Genomic DNA, 14,261 nt, shown 5'->3' on the forward strand with positions numbered 1-14,261 from the left:
CGGCCGTGATGCCGTCGCGCCATGCAAGGGTGCTTAGTGCGCCCTTTTGTCTGAGCAGGAAGGAGCTCCGAAACGGAGCTCCTTCCTGGTCTTGCATCGCTGGGCGCAGCCTTTAGATGGCTGCGCCCAGCGACGCAAGGGAGAAAGGGGCCAAGTGGCCCCTTTTTCCTCCTCCTCGCCACCGCAGGGTGTCCTTGAGGCTTGAAGCCCCAAGGACACCCCTTTCCAGGCTTCGGGGAAGGGGCCTTTTGCCGCTTCCCCGCAGCCTGGAAAGTGGCGGATTGGGGCCTCGGAGGCTGCCGCTCTGGCCGCTGAGGCCCCGATCCGGCGGGGAAAGGGGCGGGTGCAGGCCGCCGCTTTTCGGCGGTCTGTAACGCGCCTTTATTTTCAAAGAAAGGCTTTTGTTCATCTTGGCTAAACTTTACTAAGGAAGCATAATGTAAATGGCATGTAACTGTGTATTAACTAGAAATTACATAAAGAAAGATCACAGAGTTACTTCTTTTTCTTTTTAATCACATCCACATAGGTAAAGAAACATCACTGGTGGATTAGCCCAAGATGTTCCCTGGTTTAAACTAGATTTACTTGATTCACTTTTCTGTATTTTTTTCAATTGGTTCTTTGATGTGGCTAATACAGTAGTATGTTTGTACGTACTTCAGAATGGACCAATGGGGTTCAATAGTGAAGGTTAAAAGTGTGCTTCTCAGTGTCATGATCACAGCCATGCAAATGCAGAATTTGATGCTGAGCACATTGTGCAGCAACCTAATGAAAGAAAGTCAAATTTATATCAGGGAGAGGAACATTATTTGGAGATGGGCCAGTGTGGTATAGGGGTTTGAATGTTGGTCTGGTAAACTAGGGTTCAAATCTTCACTCAGCCACAGAAACCCACTTAGCAGCGATTCAGTTAATACATGACGAAAATTAAAATTTGACATCTATTTTGTTCTTGCATGCCTTCAAGTCATTTCCGACTTAGGATGACCCTTTCATGGGGGTTTCTTGGCAAGTTTCTTCAGAGGGGATTTGCCATTCATTCCCTTCCTCTGAGTCTGAGAGAGTATGACTTGCCCAAGGTCACTCAGTGGGGTTCCATGGCCAAGCGGGGATTCGAACCCTGGTCTCCAGGGTAATAGTCCAAAACTCAAACCACTACACCATGCCATGCTGGCTCTCTAATGCATCTATTGCAGCTGTTTTATTGAGGCAGTTCAACTAACATGACAAGGAGATGCATTTGGCATGAGTGTTTAGTGGGGGACATTGAGGGAGAAATCCAGAGTATTTTGACATTGCTTAAATAGAAAAGACATTAATGCTAGGAAAGGTAAAGGGTGGAAGAAAGAGAGGTCTTTCTGAACAAATTTTGCCTCTCTAAAAACCCATGATAAGTTTGCCTTAGTGTCAACATAAGTCAGAAACAGCTTGAAGGCAAAGAGATATGGGGAGCTTCACTTTGGGGTCCCAAAGGTCTCACTTTCTTTAGGTCACTAGTAGTAACAACAGTGAAACTCTGCTAGAAACCCTGGAAAACCACTGTCAGTCAGAGCAGAGAATACTGAGCTAGGTGAAGAGCCTGCAGCCTTTATCATGATATAAGATACCATCCTATATATCCTTCCCCATTCATGACTCAAAACAAACACAAAACTATTCTCTAGCATCAAGCAAACATTGAACTATATAAGCATCCAAAAGGGGTACCTTTGTCTCCAGAAATTACTGCCTAACCAACTTGTGCTATCAGGGTGACCCTGAAATCTGGAGACTATGGCAATGGAGTATATGCTTTTGCAAGGTAGGTAATGCTTTCAGTATGATGCCAGTGGCAACCAGCATATCTGCCATCCAAGGACCACTCAGGGTCCCTTAGGCTTCCAAGGGCCATATGCAGCCTTAATGAAGGCTGAATGTTCCTCCTTTTCTTTTGTGTAGTTTCCACCAAATCCCACTCCCCGTTGGATTTTGCAAGTGTAGGGAACAGGAGAGATCTCTGCTTTCAAGAGCATCCATTCTCATTTAAAATAAGGCATATACGGCCAACAATGTGCCCCAACTGTCCTGATTTGGCAAGGCCACCCATGATTAATCTCCTCTGTCATCCCACTTTTCAGCTGCTTTTAAAATGTCCTAATTTCTCCTCTTCTCACTTTGTCTGCAGTTTACTTCAGTTGCTGCAAACTGAGTTCAAAGTGCAAAAGTAGTTTGCACACAATTGTCTCAGCAAGGAAAGGGAGAGGCAAGGAGGGTCAGAATCATGCCCTTCCCAGTAGGCTCTTGGGATGTGTCCTAGTTTTCATTTGTGAAATGTTGGAAGGTATGCACCACATCTTTTGATTCATTCAAATATTGGCTTTACAAATCTGTTAGTAATCTTCTGGTCACATCTACTTATGTTTGGGGTGTGTGTGCTTCTATGGTCAACTGAGGATTCAGGGGCCAAAATATTGATCCTGGTCCATCACAGTTTGCCCACCTCAGTAGAGATAGAGGGAATATCTTTCTTTACTTGCACTGTAACCATCAAATCCTGATCTACAGGTAAATTAAAATAAACAGCTTTCTAAAATGCAAACAAGGTACACGGTAGGTTTTCTATGGGTTTTTCAGGCTATGCGACCATGTTCTAGAACACAGCCATATGGCCTGAAAAACCCACAAAAAACTATGGATGCCGGCTGTGAAAGCATTCGACTTCACAATGTACATAGTGATCAATAAGTGACAGGCTATTTTTTCCAAATCTGATGCATATCTAACCAATAGAGAATGGGACTTTTGTTAGTTCCTTTTGCTGCTGTGTTCACATACTTATTTGGGGATTTTTCAGCCTTGGACATTTGTGAAGTTGATCTGCAGCAGCCATTACTTCACTCAGTTTTGTGTTTCTGTCCAATTTTTTTAAAAGAAAAAGGAGTAAAACCAATGAAGTCACTGGTATGCAGTGACTGAAGGTCATCTCTCCCAGCATTTTGAGGATCTTTTCTCTTTGCCAGTACTAAGGGCACCAGGACCGTGACCTTAAAAAAAGCTCTTATCAACTAGGAGGATGTAAAAATATGCTTGATAAGGCAACCCTGAAGGGTTGCAATGGGAGTCTGGGTCTTTTTACAGCAGGAAGAAGGCCTCCCTTAGCAGTAAAACATAAAAAGTAGCTGAGAAATGATTTCTTATGGTTCTGCTGGTGCTGACTCTCCCCCCCCCCCCCCTTCAGACTTAACAAGGGAGAAAGAAGCAGCTAGGAATGCAGCCGATCAGATAAGAATGCCTTTAAGAAAACAAAATGGTTTGGATTCCAACCCAGCTAATTCATAACACAGTAAAGCCCTTTCAAAGACACAGCATTCATCTACCAAAAAGGGGGAGGGGAAGGAGAACAGTTAAGTAGCCCCAAATTCAAGAGAATGGGGACCACCTGGAAAACAGCAATGGTGGTATTTGGGCCAGTGCGGGAAGAGTGACTCAAAGATCATCCTTGACACATGTACGCATATGTTTCACTTGTGAGATTCCCAAAGGCATCTGGCTTGCAGTGTGGGAACAGAGTGCTAGACTTAATAGACTTTTGATCTGATCTTGCAGGGCTTTTCTTACACTGTTAATGCAGATAACATCCATTGTTCTTATACCCATACAACAGCGGTTAGAGCTGTGGTTGAAAGAGCAGGGCTTATCCCAATCCTGCAAGTCGCCCAGTGTTGTCATTCCCCTGATGGGGAGGAGTGAAGAGTTCTGCATGACAAATCTTGAAATGTAGTCTAGTATAATAGAACCATAGAGTTGGAAGAGACCTCAAGGACCATCCAGTCCAACCCCCTGCCTTGTAGGAAGACACAATGAAAATAACCCCAACAAATGGCCATTTAGCCTCTGTTTAAAAACCTCCAAAAAAGGAGCTTTTACTGTCCTAATGTTGAGGTGGAATCTCTTTTCCTGTAGTTTGCTTCCAATGCTCCAGGTCCTATTCTCTGGAGCAGCAGAAAACAAGCTTTCTCCATCCTCACTTTGATATCCCTTCAAATAGTTAAGCAGGGCTAGTATATCACCTCCTAACCTTCTCTTCTCCAAGCCAAACACACCTAGCTCCCTAACTCTCTCATTGTAGGTTTCCAGACCATTCACCATTTTCTTGGCCTTCCTCTGTATACGCTCCAGCTTCTCAACATCATTTTTGAATTTGCAGTGCCCAGAACAGGTGAGGCTCAACCAAAGCAGAATAGTGTGGTACTATTATTTTCCCTTGAACTATTCACTATACTTCTATTCAACATCCAGGCATGTTGATTGTTTTTTAAGGAAAATTAATTGGGGGTATAGGAAGAAATTCTAGTGGAAATGCAGTAGGATGTGTATATGATTGTGTCAGCAGTATAGTTATTTAGAGGCTTAAGGAAATGGTTCTCAAATTCAGGTGCTCAAATAGTGCTGGACTTGAGCATTAGTCAGGCTGGCTTGAGCTTTGGGGAGTATTCAGCACTTTATGAAAACTCATTCTGTAAATGACCAACTAAAGGAAATGGAGGGAACAAAGGTATGTACATGCTATTGGGGAACAAAATGAGGACATTGCCCCCCTGAAGAAGAATTCCCATCCCATAAAATTTCCTTTCAGTCCCCTAATTTCTAGCATTTCAGTAATGTAACATTTCAGTTGAATACCTGAATACCTGTACAGCTCAGGCTTTCAGAGAAAAGGAGCAGGTAAAATGACAACATATGTGTAAATACAACAAATTATAGGAGTTCTAGTTGTGAACAATGTTCAATGTCCCAGTCTCTGCAGTGCTAGAAATCTGGGGACTCAAGAAGAAAATGGCAAGGAGAGAAGCCTAGGTTCAGCTACACCCATGTGAAAATTAAGAATTATGATATTGATAGCCTTCATGTGGGGAGGGCTCCTACAACATTCATAATCCTGACCAAGTCTATGATAGCTTGTGCTACAACTTCTTTCACACAGTCTCAAATCAGGAAACTAAGAGCCTCGACACACCGGCATCAAAGGCCAGCATGGGGGGGGGGGAGTTTGGCGTCCGCACAATGCATGCCCCGACTTCAGCCCCATGCCGGTGTGATGCCATGTGCCCCACCACATGGTGGGTGGCATCACAATGCTGTTCTGGCAGTGCATCTCAGTAACCAGATCTATCAGAAATGATAGGCCTATTCCCTTCTGTCATTAGTGACATTAGTATTTGCCCCTATTACCAGTAAAATTCACCCATGCTGTTTTGTATCAGTAAGCTGACACAGAAAGACAGTGTGGTGTAGTTGTTTGAGTGTTGGACTACAACTCCAGAAATCAAAATTCAATTCCCCACTTGGCCTTGGTAACCCACTGGATGACCATGAGTGAGTCCCAGAAAACCCCATGATAGGATCGTCATAAGTCAGAAATGACCTGAAGGCACACAACAACAACAACAACAACAACAACAACAACAACAACACTATCACATAGGTGGAGTGATTCAATGAAGGAAGCCAAGGGCCTGAGCTTGCAAAACCTGAGCAGAACAGTTGAAGACAGACAGGGCTTTTGGAGGGCTATAGGCTCACTATAAATCGTAGTTGACTTGACAGCAAATGACAACAACAAAATTACAGGCAAATTGCTTGGCTAAACTGTCTGAGTGATTGGTATATTGCTGCTTTCTGTTTCCTCTTTGTCTTCTTCCTTTCCTGCTATCCTATACCATCAATCATGTAGCTATTCAGAGAGGGAGCACAGCTCAGCCCCAGAGCTCATGGTTAGCATGTCTCTGGTTATCACTGGCAGCTCCAATGAAAAGACAGTAGGTATTTTATTGTAAAGTGTTTAACCATTTTTATCTGTGAGCCACCTTGGGTCCATTTCTGGGAGAAAGGCAGCATATAAATGAAATAAATAAATAAACAAATAAATAAATAAATAAATAAATAAATAAATAAATTGTCTGTGACCCTCTAGGAGTGCAGCTGGTTGGTCAATTGAAAGGCAACTCCTTGTGTTTCTCTCCTGGCAAGGATTTCATTGTGAAATTACCCTCCCTTATTCATGAACTTTGTGTAGGGGGGGGGGGGAGGGAGGAAGGTCGTGACTTCCTTATCTTCTATCATCAGACCCCCAACATACACACAGGCTTTTCTCCAGAAGAGAGGATCAAAATTTTAAAAATGACCTTAATAGATTAGAAAGCTGGGCCAAAACTATCAAAATGAATTTCCACAGGGAGAAATGCAAGGTAGTGCACTTAGGCAGAAAAAATGAAATGCATAGCTATAGGTTGGGGAACACCTGGCTTAACAAGACTAAACATGAAAGGGATCTAGGAGTCCCAGTAGACCACAAGTTGAACATGAGTCAACAGTGTGATACAGCAGCTAAAAAAGCCAATGCAATTCTAGTCTGCATCAATAGAAGCATAGTGTCTAGATCAAGGGAAGGAATAGAGTCACCCTATTCTTTGTTGGTTAGGCCTCACCTGGAATACTGTGTCTAGTTCTGGGGCACCACAATTCAAAAGGGATGTGAACAAGCTGGAGTGTGTCCAAAGGAGGGCAACTAAAATGGTGAAGGGTCTGGAAACCATGTGCTATGAGGAGAGATTTAGGGAGCTGGGTAAGTTTAGCCTGGGGAAGAGATGGTATGATAGCCCTGTTTAAGTATTTGAAGGGATGTCATGTTGAGGATGGAGCAAGCTTGTTTTCTGCTGTGCCAGAGAATAGGACATGGAACAATGGATGCAAGCTACAGGAAAAGAGATTCCACCTCAACAATAGGACAGTAAGAGTTGTTTGACAGTGGAACACAGTCCCTCGGAGAGTAGTGGAGTTTTCTTCTTTTCTTCTTTCTTTCTAACTGGGGCTGAGTGGCCATCTGTTGGGAGTGCTTTGATTGGGAGTTCCTGCATGGCAGGGGGTTGTAGTGGATTGTCCTTGTGGTCTCTTCCAACTCTATGATTCTATTATTCTTCTGTTTCTCTGGAACTCCCTCAGTGCATCTGAAGGAGACTGATATCCACAAAAACACAAACTAAAATAAACAAGCTAGGGTTTGTTCCCTACTCAAGATGAAATAAGGGGATTCTTCTTTCTCATCTATTTAGGAATAATGCATAAAATGAACATGTGCTTATTTGCTTCTAGCTAGAAGGTGAATACAGAGTAGAGGATGAGCCCTGGTACTATAATGACTGGGATGGAAGGAGGATGCTAACTAACTAAACATACAAATTCCCCTACAAGGGAGGTTACTACACACAGATTTTAAACTGTGGTTAGACCTGGAAAAAAGTGGCTTTTGCAATACTTGGTGCACAACAACGCCTCCAACCCATAGCTGCTGTGTTCCCCAAGTTAGGTTAGGGTGTCCCTTTTCATTGATGGGGAAAACCCTCAATGAGCTCGCAATTGTGCTAATCCCTAGCTACAAAACATCGCTACCGGGACAGTTGTGATATTGACAGCCATGTGGTATCACAGTCTCCTCTCCCCCTCGCTATTCCCAAGCATCCTGATTGTGTTTGTTTGTTTGTTAAATTTACATCGCAGTAGCAGAGCTTGGAGACTGAATGAAAAAGTTAAAACAAAAATATATAAAAATATACTTTTAAATTTTTTTTAGAAATGTTTAGGAAAATCAAAAGGAATGCTACAGAAGGCATAGGGCAAGGGTTAAGGGGAAGTCAGGAAGAGAACACAATGGCAGCGGCAGTCCCAGTTGCGTGATTGCGAAGACGTCTGATATTGGCTGCTGTGAACCCAGTATGTTTCCATTTTTTAAAACCTGATGCAACTTGCTGTGAGAACAGGGCTTGTGTTGAAATGTTATTGGCAAGCTGCAGCAACAAATCAATTAAGCCTTTTAAACTGCAGCAAGTTGCTGCTTTACTAACTAAATTGGAGATTTATACCCAGATGTTTTTTCTTGCCTGGAGCTAAGCCCGCCAAAAGTGGAGAATTTCTACTCTTCTCTCCTGTCTGAAGATGTCTGATGAACACTGGAGATTCAGGGCCAAGGTCTATGACCTGATAAACCTGGGTGTGTGTATGGTGGAGGGAAGAACCAGGTTTTAGAAGGAGACCTAGCCCTGTGAATATTATTACTGAAGCAGGTGAGTGAGTATTAAAGTTTGATGCCAATAGGGCAAACTATTCAGCTGGGTTGCTTACATTTATTCAACTGCCTCCCTTTTCCCATCTTTCCTTTCTTCCAATTGCAGAAAAAAAAAATACCACTCCCCCTTTTTTTCCCCATCCCCCAGTGAAGTCCTTTTAATGAAAAAAATCTGTCAAACTAATTAAGATAAGCCATAGTAGTGTTGTTTGGAGCTCATTAGGGAACGTCAAAACGGCCATAAATTCCTCTGCAAGATGCTGTGTGCAATTCAGAATGAGTGCATGCGCTTACAATGTCTTGGAAGATCCAGGCCAAACAGCGCCCCTGCCCTTTGTTCTTACTTTTAGACCTAGCAAGAGAAACAAAAGCCACACCATCAAACTGATGTAATGAAAACACCCTGAATGCAAATTAATCCCGAGAAAGCTAGCTAGGCATACTTACCTCCTATGGAAATCAGTAAGACTTAAATGCTTAACCACACCCTTGAAATTGTATTGATTTCAGGAGGAGCTAAATAGCTTCCACGGTTGCTGTTCTGTCCACTGCATTAATGCAGAGGCAAGCTATAAAAAGTACAGTTGAGAATGCAGCTGCTAAACTATCCTTGCCTTTGCCATAGTTGGTGAAATAGAAAACTTGTGAATTTTTAAAATAAAAAATATGGTTGTGATATAGGACCTGAAGATGGGGCCCTTTGATCGCAAAGAATTTAGAGGGTAATAAGGAAAGGGTGGAGCTGGAGGTGTTTTTTCAGATATGAAAGGCAAAAAGTATAACATTAAACTGTGTTGGTAGAATTCAAGGACATAACTGTGTTAGTCGGGAATATCAGTATCCAAAGGACTCTGGTAGCACTTTTGAGACTAAGGAGATTATCGCACTGGGTTCTGAGAACGTTCTCATCCCGTGATGAGAACGGAACGCATTTGAGTATACCGCACGTGTGTGTTCCGTATGTGTTCCAATCGGGTTCTCAGAACGCTTAAATGTGTTCCAAATGTGTTCCAGGAGGGTACAGATATGAATGTGTTCCCAGAGAGCTGGAACGGGATGAGAACGTTCCAACAGAGGTGTGTGCGATATTCTTATGTGTTCTCAAATCCGTTCTCGCATTCCTCCGTCTCCTGATTGGCTGAAAGAATGACAGGCAGGGAGGGAGGCAGGCAGGCGAGCGACTGCAGTGAGGGAAGGTGTGTGTGTGTGAGGGGGGAAAGAAGGAGGGAGGGAAGGGAGGAAAGTTGGGACAAGTGAGAGAAGAGGAAAGAAGGGAAAGAGAGAGAAAGAGAGAGGGAAACAGGGGGGCCAGAGCTGAGAGCAAGTGGGAGAGGGTCTGGCTGCTTCTGCGGGGGGGCCTCTAGTGTCATGTCCAGTGGGGCTCCTGTGCTGTCACAATGCAGGAGGCAGGGATGCCCAGGACCTTCTCCTCCTTCCCTCCAGGAAGGAACCCACAAAAGCTCCTCTGTTTGGAGCACCACACAAAAGCAAGCAAACAACTCCCAGAATTCCATAGCAAAGAGCCAGACAAGAGTTAAAGCGGGGAGGGAAGCTCACAACCTGAAGGCACACATTACATGCACACACACAGGAGGAAATGGGATGACAGCAGAGGACTCTTCTTTTCTAACCGGTTTAAAGAGCTGCAATGGCTGCAGGGGCTCTCCCCTTGGTCCAGTCCCCTCCCTTTCCCTCCGCTTGAAGGGACCTCCGTGGAGCTCCCTTAAAGCCCAGGCTGCCAAGGAGGGGACTCTGCCCTTGGCCCATCAAGTTACATAAGTTTTATCCTATTTTCTTCAAACATATGCCAGCATATGAAGCCCCAGCGTTTTATAGGGGCTTGCCTTCCTTCCCTCCCTCCCAAGAGAATCCTCTGACTCCCTTCGGAGGGAAGACAAGATGGGAGGGGGGGATGCTTGCCTTCCTTTCCTCCCAAGAGAATCCTCTGACTCCCTTCGGAGGGAAGACAAGATGGGAGGGGGGGATGCTTGCCTTCCTTTCCTCCCAAGAGAATCTTCGGAGGGAAGACTTCTCAGTGAGGCTGAGAAGCACTCTCCCAGCCAGAGTCCCTAGGCTTACTGAAATCCCCCACCTCCCTTCCCCATAGAAATCAATCCAAAAACTGAGTTTAAAAGGAGCAGAGGCAAGCCCTTTGGGTCTGCATCTGGGAGAGATTTTAAACTCCGTTTTTGGATTGATTTCTATGGGGAAAGAGGGGAGAGGGAGAGATGGCAGGACATCCCCATAGCCAAGCAAGCTCTGCCTCCCCAGATGAAGACCCATAGGGCTCACTGCTCTTTAAGCTCCGTTTTTGGATTGATTTCTATGGGGAAAGAGGGGAGAGGGAGAGATGGCAGGACATCCCCATAGCCAAGCAAGCTCTGCCTCCCCAGATGAAGACCCATAGGGCTCACTGCTCTTTAAGCTCCGTTTTTGGATTGATTTCTATGGGGAAAGAGGGGAGAGGGAGAGATGGCAGGACATCCCCATAGCCAAGCAAGCTCTGCCTCCCCAGATGAAGACCCATAGGGCTCTCTGCTCTTTAAGCTCCGTTTTTGGATTGATTTCTATGGGGAAAGAGGGGAGAGGGAGAGATGGCAGGACATCCCCATAGCCAAGCAACCTCTGCCTCCCCAGATGAAGACCCATAGGGCTCACTGCTCTTTAAGCTCCGTTTTTGGATTGATTTCTATGGGGAAAGAGGGGAGAGGGAGAGATGGCAGGACATCCCCATAGCCAAGCAACCTCTGCCTCCTCAGATGAAGACCCATAAGGGCTCTCTGCTCTTTTTTAACCTCCGTTTTTGGATTGATTCCTATGGGGAAGGGAGGTGAGGGATTTCAGTAAGCCAAGCCTCCCTTTTTCCTCTTTCCTGGGAGCAGCGCCTCTCCCGAGCCGTCCAACCTCTGAGTGGCGACGTCATCAGAACACAGCCCACAAAATGTAATACAGCAAACTGTTCTGAGAACGGTTTCACTGTGCGGTAAAATGCAGTTCTGATCACGTTCTGATCACATTCTAGTTTACTAATGCAGTAATATCTGTTCCAGGAAAGTTCTCATCACGTGATGATAGGAACGTTCTCAGAACGCAGTGCGATAATCTCCTATCTGTTCAAAAGAAGTTGTAAGAAAATCTTCTGTAGACTTGGCCTACTTCCTCAGATGCATGGATTGAAATGTTGCCCAGGAAGGACAAAGCCATTGCAGCCACCTGGAACATCTTCAAGGTACAAACGATCCATGACTACGTTGTCATGTCAGTGAAGCCTCCCATTAATGTCATCAGATAGTCTGGCTTGGAAAATAAGAGGTAAAAGATGGGGGGGGGGGGGGGGACAAGCCCAGTGCCTCCATGAAACTGTCCCTTTTGACCACAAAACAGGGGAGGGGGACCCAAGTTTTTGATGTGAAACCTGATTTTTGCTCCAGGAAGAAATGTCCCCTTTATTCTGTGGAACCAATGGACTGGCCCTCCTTTTCTTTAAAGGATCTTTTCTTTCAGTAAAGGAAGCTACCAAATTGTGACTCTTTGTCTGTTCCGGCAGAGAAGCAGGATTCCATGTCCGTTTCGCTATAATGATGACATTCTTTGGCTTTCTGCTCATGACAGTTAAATGATACCTGCAGTTTGAAAGCACCAACTGATTTTCTTTACCTCCGAAGCTGGCTTCAGGGCAAATAATTCTCAGAAACTCGAGACCAGAGCAATTTGCCTTCTGGAAACTGACAACCACAGGGTGATAATGAGTACCTGTTGATTACAGAGAGTAGTATCTCCAATATCTTTCTTATAGCACACTATCATCTTGCACTAAAATTATCTGTTGTGCTTTTGGATGATCAAGGCCCTTTTCATGTTCCAGATGCCTGATTTCAAACATTCTCTTGATGCCTGCAGTATGATCTAAGGGGTTTCCCAACCTCCGAAAGCAAGAAATCTTTCGGAGGTCAAATAATGCAGAAACATATTCATTTGTGTTTTCTGATCTTTTTTTTTGATTCCCCTTTCCCCTTCCTGTTTCCGAATAAACAGTTGCTCAGCGTTTATGTGGATCCTGTGGACAGAGTATAATGTGAATCCCCCATTCAGGGCTCATAACTATGCCATTTAATTTAATTTGAGAGAAGGTGGGGATATATTTGCAATATATTTGCTGAATGCATCTATTAAATGAGCACATGTTCTGAAGAATGCATCCTGTTTCATATTCACATTCTTTAAGTACAGTTGGCCCTCTATATCCACGGATTCTGTATCCATGGATTCAACCATCCATGGCTTGAAAATACCCACTGCTCCAAAATCCAAAAAGCCAACACTGATTTTATATAAAGGACATAATCCCCCCCTCCTCTCTTTCTCTCTCTCTCTCTCTCTCTCTCTATACATATATAGTGGAACTTGAACATCCATGAGGTGTACTGGAACCAAACCACAGTGGATACTAAGGGCCCACTGTATTAAGATATTAACAGTTTCCTTCTAAAAGAATGAGTTAGACCTCTGGAGATTTGAGACTCCAGAGACCTTGCAATAATCAGCAATGTACTAGTTGAGCAGGGATTAGTATGGTGAAGAAGCAAGCAGGCCAACAGGTAGTGTATTACTCCACAGATAAGAACTTGACACCTGAACCTGTTCTTGCTAGACTGCCTGTTCTTTCTCACCATACCACCAACTGCCCCATGGGAAGCAAATAGGGGGAAATGGCAAGGGTGGCACAGCAGATCTCCCAGACTGTTACACCTGGATTGTTAGAATCATAGAATCATAGAATTGGGAGAGACTGCAAGGGCCATCCTGTCCAACCCCCTGCCATACAGGAAATCTCAAACAAAGCATCCCTGACAGATGGCCATCCAACTTCTCTTTAAAGACCTCTAAGGAAGGAGACTCCACTACATTCTGAGGGAGTTTGTTCCACTGTCGAACAGCCCTTACTGTCAAGAAGTTCTTCCTAATGTTGAGGTGGAATCTCTTTTCCTGTAGCTTGCTTCCATTGTTCCATGTTCTAGTCTCTGGAGCAGCAGAAAACAAGCTTGCTCCCTCCTCAATATGACATCCCTTCAAATATTTAAATAGGGCTATCATTTCACCTCTTAATCTTCTTTTCTCCAGGCTAAACATCCACAGCTCCCTAAGTTGTTGCTCATAGGACATGGTTTCCAGACCCTTCACCATTTTAGTCACCCTCCTTTGGACACGGTCCAGTTTCTCGACATCCTTTTTAAATTGTGGTGCCCAGAACTGGGCACAATATTTCAGGTGGGGTCTCGCCAGAGCAGAATAGAGTGGCACTATTACTATTACTTCTATTGATCTAGACACTATGGCGGGGTACATACCGCCACTTTGCGGCGCTCTGCCGCCGCCGCCAGTAGGTCCGCGGGGGAGCCGGAGCTTTCACACGGCCCGACTCCCGCGCGGACCGAAAAAGAAGCTCCAAAATGGAGCTTCTTTTTTCGTCGCGTTTGCGACGTAGCGAGGCGCCAGGGGCGCGCTCGCTACGTCACAAGCGGCGCGACACGTCTGGACGCTGTGCGTCCAGTACGTAAAGATGGCGGCGCCCATGTGAAAGGGGCGCCGCCATCTTGTACGTATTCTATACGTACTAGGGTTAGGGGGGTGCGGAAGCACCGCCCCTTCCTAACCCTAGTACGTATAGAAGACGTACTAAATGGCGGTATGTATCCCGCCTATGCTTTTATTGATGCAGCCTAAAATCGCACTGGCCTTTCTAGCTCATCACACTGTTGACTCATGCTCAACTTGTGGTCTACATGGACTCCTAGATCCCTTTCACATATAGTCTCATTCAGCCAGGTGTTCCCCATCCTATATCTGTGCTTTTCATTTTTCCGCCCTAAGTGCATGTGGCATGTGCTTCTCCCTCAACAACCCTGTGGGAAAAATATTCCAGGAGAGAGGAGCTAGGCAAAGTAGACGATAACACCAAGTAACTGCTCCTGTTATTTAGATTCACAAAGTTGTTACAGTGATAAAATAAGCAGGCTAAGAGTCACCACAGGTCCTTGCAGAACACAAATGTGACAGAGTAATAGCTTAGGCCTCATTTATACAAAACAGCCCTAAGAAGCATGAGCTAGCAGTGTGCCATGCCTGTTAGAAAAGGTAACATGTTTGCATTTGA

Source organism: Sceloporus occidentalis, unplaced genomic scaffold, assembly GCF_023333645.1.
Source record: "Sceloporus occidentalis isolate IW3139 unplaced genomic scaffold, rSceOcc1.0.p SCAF_5, whole genome shotgun sequence".
In the NCBI taxonomy this organism is placed as follows: domain Eukaryota; kingdom Metazoa; phylum Chordata; class Lepidosauria; order Squamata; family Phrynosomatidae; genus Sceloporus; species Sceloporus occidentalis.